At 34.4% G+C, this 7,440-nt stretch overlaps 1 long non-coding RNA gene across 2 annotated transcripts in view; it reads right to left on the bottom strand.

Moving 5' to 3' along the window:
• The window catches only part of LOC145723048 (uncharacterized), a 140,953-nt gene that overhangs the window by 22,842 nt on the left and 110,671 nt on the right, over positions 1 to 7,440 (bottom strand). The window contains exon 3 of one of the 2 annotated variants that reach the window (XR_014147779.1): positions 1,021 to 1,519. The exons of the other annotated variant lie outside the window; for it this stretch is intronic. This is a non-coding gene — a long non-coding RNA (uncharacterized LOC145723048). Of the gene's footprint in view, positions 1 to 1,020; positions 1,520 to 7,440 lie in introns of those variants that run through there. 2 annotated transcript variants of the gene reach the window in all.

The raw sequence follows: 7,440 nt of genomic DNA, 5'->3' as shown, positions 1-7,440 counted from the left end.
TGGCTGCACCAGCTTGCATTCCCACCAACAGTGTAGGAGGGTTCCCCTTTCTCCGCATCCCTGCCAACACCTGTGGTTTCCTGACTTGTTAATTTTAGCCATTCTGACTGGTGTGAGGTGGTATCTCATTGAGGTTTTGATTTGGATTTCCCTGATGCCGAGCGATGTTGAGCACTTTTTCATGTGTCTGTTGGCCATTTGGATGTCTTCTTTGGAAAAATGTCTGTTCATGTCTTCTGTCCATTTCTTGATTGTATCATTTGTTCTTTGGGTGTTGAGTTTGATAAGTTCTTTATAGATTTTGGATACTAGCCCTTTTTCTGATATGTCATTTGCAAATATCTTCTCCCATTCTGTCGGTTGCCTTTTGGTTTTGTTGACTGTTTCTTTTGCTGTGCCAAAGCTTTTTATCTTGATGAAGTTAAACTCTATATATTATTAAATGAAGGAATAAGGAAGGATCAAACAAAGGCAGTCCAGGCTCTTTTTTTTTTTTTTGAGTATAGCTGACACACAATGTTATATTAGTTTTAAGTGTGCAACATAGTGATTTAACTTCTCTATAAATTATGCTATATTCACCACAAGTGTAGCTGCCATCTTACAATGCTATTACAGTATCACTGACTATACTCTCTATGCTGTGCCTTTTATTTCCATGACTTATTCATTCCATAACTGGAAGCCTCTACCTCCTACTCCTCTTCACCCATTATGCCCATCCCCATCCCCCTCTTCTTTCTAGCAACCATCAGTTTGTTCTCTGCATTTATAGATCTGATTTTGCTTTATTGACTTGTTTTGTTTTTTAGACTCCCCGTATGAGTGAAATCATGCAGTATTTGTCTTTCTCAGTCTGACTTATTTCACTTAGCATAATACTCTCTAGATCCATCTAAAGGGAATCCCAGCTCTTGAGTCCACAGTCTTATTACTAAGACATATTGCTTTGTAGATGCTTTGGGACTGATAGAGAATTTTGGAAGGTAAATGGAATACATAAAAGAGGTTTAGAAAGAGTTAAGTTATCCATATATAGATAAACATTTGGGAATTATCTACATATAAGAAATACTTAAATCCATGAAACTAAATGACATTGTTCAGAAAAATCATGAAGAGACAAATTTATGTTTTCATTTACCTTGTAATGTATCAGTGATACATCTTACAGTTCTTCAATTGGGTTTTGTGTCATTACGTTTCTGATTCATTTCATATTCTTCTGGCTACTCCTTACCAGTCTCTTTTTCTTTATTCACTCCAAGTTGGCTTCTCAGGTCTGGGTGGTCTTACATTAACCTATGACTTCTGTTATCATTTGTATGGTAACAAATCTGAGTGCTCAGTCCAGTCATCTTTCCTGAGCCCCACACCCAAATATTCAATAACCTCCTGGATATATTCAGTTAGATAGTGAAGTCACCTTAAATCCAATGTGAGCAAATGGAATTTATCTTCTTTACTTCCAAACCTCTTCTTCTTTAAAGCCTCATCTTCATGAAGGAACCATTATTCACTGCAGTATCAAGATTAGAAAACCTGGGGTCATTTTGGACCTTTCTTTTTCATTTATTCTTCCATTCCCCCATCTAATAGGTTAGCAATTATGTTTTAAATTTTTCTCATATTCATTATAGCTGATCTAGTTCTTGCTTTCATTCAGTTTCAATCGCTTTTGTGATGGATTTATGCAATTGTCACTTAATGAGTGTTCCATAACACTTCCAGGGTAATTGTTAAATTTAAATGGATCTTGTCAAACTCCTCTTTAAATTTCTTCATTGCTTCCCAACAGCTTTCAGAATACTTCGTAAAATCCTCAGCACAGCTTCCCTATCTGCCTTTTAACCTCATTTACTGTTCTCATTGTCATGCACACTTTACTCTTTAGCAATTTGCCAAACACATCATTGAGTCACTATTGTGTGCCCTCATACATTCTAGTCCCTCTGCTGAGAATGTCCCTTACGCTTTTTCACTTGGCTGAAACCTACTTGTCCTTCAGAATTTTGATTAAATTTTACAACCATCAACCCAAAAGCTTCCATAGCCTTTCTCCTCCCCCCAATACTGATTTGGATGTCCTTCTATATTCCTATCTAGTACCATATGTTCTTCTATCACAGCATATACCTAACCATTCCATACTTGTTGGTTTATTAGTCTACTTTCTTTCTAGCTGTAAGTTCCTTGAAAGCAAGAACCATATCTACTCACTTTTATAGTCCTAGCATATATTAAAGCTGGGGTACACAGTGTGAACTCAATATATTTGTTAAAAGGATGATTAATTAGGAAACAGGAAGTATTCCTTCAAAAAATACCCATAACCCCATTTGGAACTCTATAGTGTGAGAACTGTATTTCCAAAGAACAATGGAAATAATTATAGAACTATGAGGAAACAAGACATTGAGATTATTTATTATTATTGGTGATGTAGAGAGATAATCCTGTAGCATCTAATTATTATTAAATGCTTTTGTCATACAGGTATCAAATCTAAACTGTAAACTACATGAGAGAGTGGTATAATTCTGTTTTGTTTATATTGAACTCCCTAGCACTTGGCATGTGTTAGGAGTAAATAAACATTTATTGAACCGTGTTAAATGAGAACAGTAGCAGGCATTCAAGTTAGATGGAATATAACCTGCTAATATTGACAAAAATTAAAATGTGTTTCTAAAAAATGCTTTGTTTTGATTTTTTGGAGGTCTTTATGTATTATCTTTTAACCTTTGTATTCATGTTGCCAGCTCCCACTACCATTTTTGTTTTATGTAGTTAAATCTTTCAATTTTTTGTTTATTGTTTCTGTGTTTCACATTATGCTTACAAAGGCTTTCCCACAGCAGGATTGGGAAAATATTTCTCTACACTTTATGGTTTTATTTATCTATGTTGATCTTTAATCTACCTGGAATTTATATTTGCATACAATATATTTTGATTTAATGATTAATGCATACTCTGTTGTATATTACTTTGTACCTTTGTAGTTTTCAATTTTGCCCTGATTGGATTGTAAAAGACAGGGAATATGTATTCAAAGCATCTATTTATAAAATCATCCTAGGATAGGCTAATTTTTCAACTGGACTGCTGCATTCATCATCTCTCCCCTGGATTCTCGTGATAGATTTTTTTTTTTTGGTCTTCTCATAATCTTGTCTGCCCCACTCCCTTCTTCACCTAGCAATCATTAGGATATTTTTTTAAAATACTAGAACAAAATCTCCACAGCACCAGATGATATTTGTATCTATTTTATTGATTGCTGTATCCCTAATGCCAGAACAGTGCCTGGCACATAGTAGGTGCTTAATAAACACATGTTAATGCAAACACAACTAGAATCATGTTGCTTCCCTGCTTAAAACTCAAGCTCTTCCCATTGCCACAATAAAACTCAAACTTCTCTCAATATAAAGTTCTCTCTCTCCTCAAGACCCATGCTATTCCCACTTTAAGAACATTCTTGTTTAGTAAACAAGAGCTTAAATATGACCACCTCAGGGGAAGTCTTTCCTGAGTTCACTACTGAAGAGTACAGATACCTTCAGTTTTTTATTGTTGCTTTGTTTTGTTTTATATCACATAACTTTGTCATTAACATTTATTATAGCTCTGTTTGCTTTATTTTTATTTTCTTTCTCTTGACCACAATGTGAGCTCTATGAAGGTCTGTACTTTGCCTATGTTTGTCTGTGCTGTGACTTTTGTACACAACATGATGTCTGGCACCCAATATTATTTAAAAAACATTTTTAAGACTTATTTTTATGGTAACCCTTATAATGCCAGTGCTGAGGTTCCAATTAATTAGCTTGAAAATTTTAAGAAAGTAACTCACTGGTTAAAGAGAAATTAATCATGACATACTTGATGTCTAACTTTATGCATGTTTGAATATAAAAAACAAATATCAACAAAAGAAATTATGCTCAAGCAGATTTGATTACCTGGTCATTTCATTCGAAGTGCTTAAGTATCAATAGATGAATTTATACAAAGAGACATAATTGAAAAAGCAATAAAGAACACTTGTTCATTAACATATAATTATATAGATGTTACAGAGAAAATGAGTGACAAAGACATATAACGAGCAGGGTGCTAAAGGAATTACATAATTAAAGATGGATGTTAGAAAAAACGTATGATCTCTTTGAAAGGACAGAATAGAACATCATAGAAACTTGGAGAAAATAAAGAAAATGAACATTCACTGGGAAAGACGTTAGAAAAAGTCGATGTCACCTGTTAACTCCGTAATACTTAAGTATGTGCTGGTGTTAAGAACAGTGTTATTTGGGGGTACAAAGAGGTCCTGTTGAAGCTATAAAGTGAAAACATAGGACAACTGAGAGGAACAATTAGGAAAAGCAATGAAGAAGTGTATAAGCACTAGACTGAATATTATTTTAAAACATAAAAAATAATATAGCAGAGGAGAATTAAAGAAATGTACAAAAACAAAGTAAGAGGATAGAAGACTATGAAAACATATAGACAATTAAAAATATACATATACAAAGGCAGAGGAAGAAATCAGCTAAAATTTCATGTAAAATTATAACTATCCTGGAAACTGAAAATAATAATAATGTGTTAAAAAGAACAGAATAGCCAAATCATATAAAATCATGATGACTGACTGGTAGCAATGTTTCCTTTTCTGCTACTTTATAGTATGTGTCAGCTTTTAATAATTTTTAAAGCTGTCTTCTTTACCTGAATTAAAAATCAAGCAAGCCTAGAAAAATGAAAATAAGTAAATTTCTTCTTTTTCTGAAAAGGCTTTTGCCTTTATTTATTCTTCTGCTATCAGAAGGTAAAAATGCAAATATCTAAGCCAAAATTGAAAGCATTAATGGGAAGCTAAAAATTGTTTCATTCAGCTAACACATATTTAATGAGCATTTCCTGTGAGTTCTGTGTTTTGGGATTGTAGAGATAAGTATGGGACTCTGTCATTTATAATCTAATTACATGATTTAATTCATGGAAATTAATTACATGACTTAATTCATGGAAAAGCCATATTATATTTACATCCAATTCATTTGCTGATTTGTCAGTATACTGAATTTTTACAAAGATGAATAAGGCATCGTATCACCATTTGCAAAACAAAAATGGCTCCCAGATTTGAGCAGCTGGTTGGAGTTTAGGGTTTGAGTTCCAGATTTATTTCCCTTAGCTTAGAATGTATAGATATGCTTCACTTTCTTCATCATGGAGATAATGTCTACTTTACAGAATATGAAAAAAGACATTTACTGTTCATTAAATATTCATATACTTCACATAGCTCCTTTGCAGTTATGCCTAGACACATGACTTCATTATGGCTAATGGGCTGTGAAAAATAGAGATGTATGTCAGTTCTAGTCCAGAGAGTTTTCTTGCTGTAGTGCAATCTTTACCTATCCCCTGCTGAAGTGATCTGGAAGCAGAGGATGACCACCCAAAAGTTACCGAACCTATACTGGATCAGAATAAACTTGTGTGTGTTAACTGTGCTGAGATATCTGGGTTTATTTGTCATAGCTACAGAACGTGTGCTGACCAATGAATAGGACTATTGTGAGGCTCATGTGGGATGATGCATGTAAACTTAGTATAGTGCCTGGCACAGAGTAAGCAAGCAGTAAGTGAAAGTCATTATTGTTTACAAACCTTTCTAAATAAAATTAGCTATTAAAAGCTTTTTAGTGTTTTTTTTGGTAACATTAATGAATCAATATTGGAAGAAAAAAAACTCTCTAGAATGTATTGGCAGAATGTTTCCAAAGCTACTTCAACGCCTTCAGTTCCTCTCTTTTTTCCTAATTGAATACACTTGATCTTTTGTGATAGGAGGTCCTACTCATTGAACTTGTACTTTTTGTAAACACAGTATATGTTTTTGGTCAGAGGTCTCTAAGGTTTTTATTCATGGATAATTCATTGCCCTAAACCAATAGTGAAAACTAGTGATCTTTCAAACATGGAAACACCCTGTAATTTTCTCTGGCATTGCAACAACTTTGATGTTCATCTTTCTCTTTTCTGGCTAAACCTATATACACTTAAGTACAGGATCACATTAAGAAAATTCTCAGACCACATGTAAACAACCTGTGGCTAGACAATTCCTGAACCCTATGCTATGTCCAATTTTCAAAGGATGTAAGCTTCTGTGTTGTTTTCTCTACCATATATTTTTCCACAAAAGTCCTACTTACTACTTTATCACGAACCAATGTATTTGGGCATAAGTCTAGACATGCTGTGATTTGAAAGAAGTCTATCCCTTCCTGCCTACCCCACCCTTTTGTCCTCTGAAGAGGGGTTTGGACATCTCATGCCCTGGGACATAGCTCTGTGTGTATGTCTAGGCAGTGCATCCCGATTAAAAAGATTTGGGGAAAAGATCTGGAAGGATGTGCTAAGGAATTAGAATAAATTTTAATCATCTGCAGATGAAAATAAGATGACCATCGTAAGAAAAGAAAAGAAGGGCAAAGGGGATTGAGTTAAGCTCAGTCAACTAGCGATTAGTTTTATTTTTCAAAAAATAAATTTACCACTTTAAAGGAAAGAAAAAAAAAACTTTCTGTGAATGTATCTGATAAATCAGATGATTCCATAACATTCAAGTATATCAGTGGTGGAAAACAAATCCGGAACTTCTGTTCATTTAGTCAGTGGATTTTATACACTAAATCAGTAACCTGTTTCTTTCAGCTTTTCCTTCATCTCCTTTCCCTCAGTAGTTAAGATATGACTCACCAGGATTGATTATACAGCTGACAAAAACAACCATGAGAAAGCAGGATGAGTGGTGAGAGGTGGGGGTGAACAACATTCATTTAAATACGGTAGAAACATCCCCATTTATAGCTCCTATTCAGGAAAGTTCTGCTAAGCATGTTTCAGAGCTCAAAGGTAGGAAACTGAGCATCTCTAACAAGCCCAGGACTAAGAGACCCCATGGGATATTCTGTCAGAACGGGCAGGGCTACAGGATATAAAGTGGATAGGCCCTGGCGACTGCATATTGTGACCAGAAACTTGAATGAAGAAGTCAATTCTGTACTTTATGGAAGGACATAAGCACAAGACTGGGGACAGGGGTTGAATGCAGTGAACCATGGCACTGCAAAACAGGCTGGCAGAATGGTTGAAACAAACAAAATGAAGTTTAACAGGGATAAATATAATGCAGTCTTTTAATTTAAAATTTAAAAGATGCAGTCTTTTAATTTAAAATTTAAAAGATGCAGTCTTTTAATTTAAAATAAATATGCTCTTTAACCCGGTAATTTCTAGCTATACTTTCACATGTGTTCAAAGACACAGACACAAACTCATGATCTTTGCAGCCTTTTGTGTAATTGCACACTGAAGACACAACTAATATCCTTCAGTAAGAGCTTGATTAAACAG

Source organism: Leptonychotes weddellii, chromosome 8 (genome assembly GCF_054177405.1).
Source record: "Leptonychotes weddellii isolate Sample4059 chromosome 8, ASM5417740v2, whole genome shotgun sequence".
NCBI lineage: Eukaryota > Metazoa > Chordata > Mammalia > Carnivora > Phocidae > Leptonychotes > Leptonychotes weddellii.
This window is presented reverse-complemented; position numbering and strand designations above follow the sequence as displayed.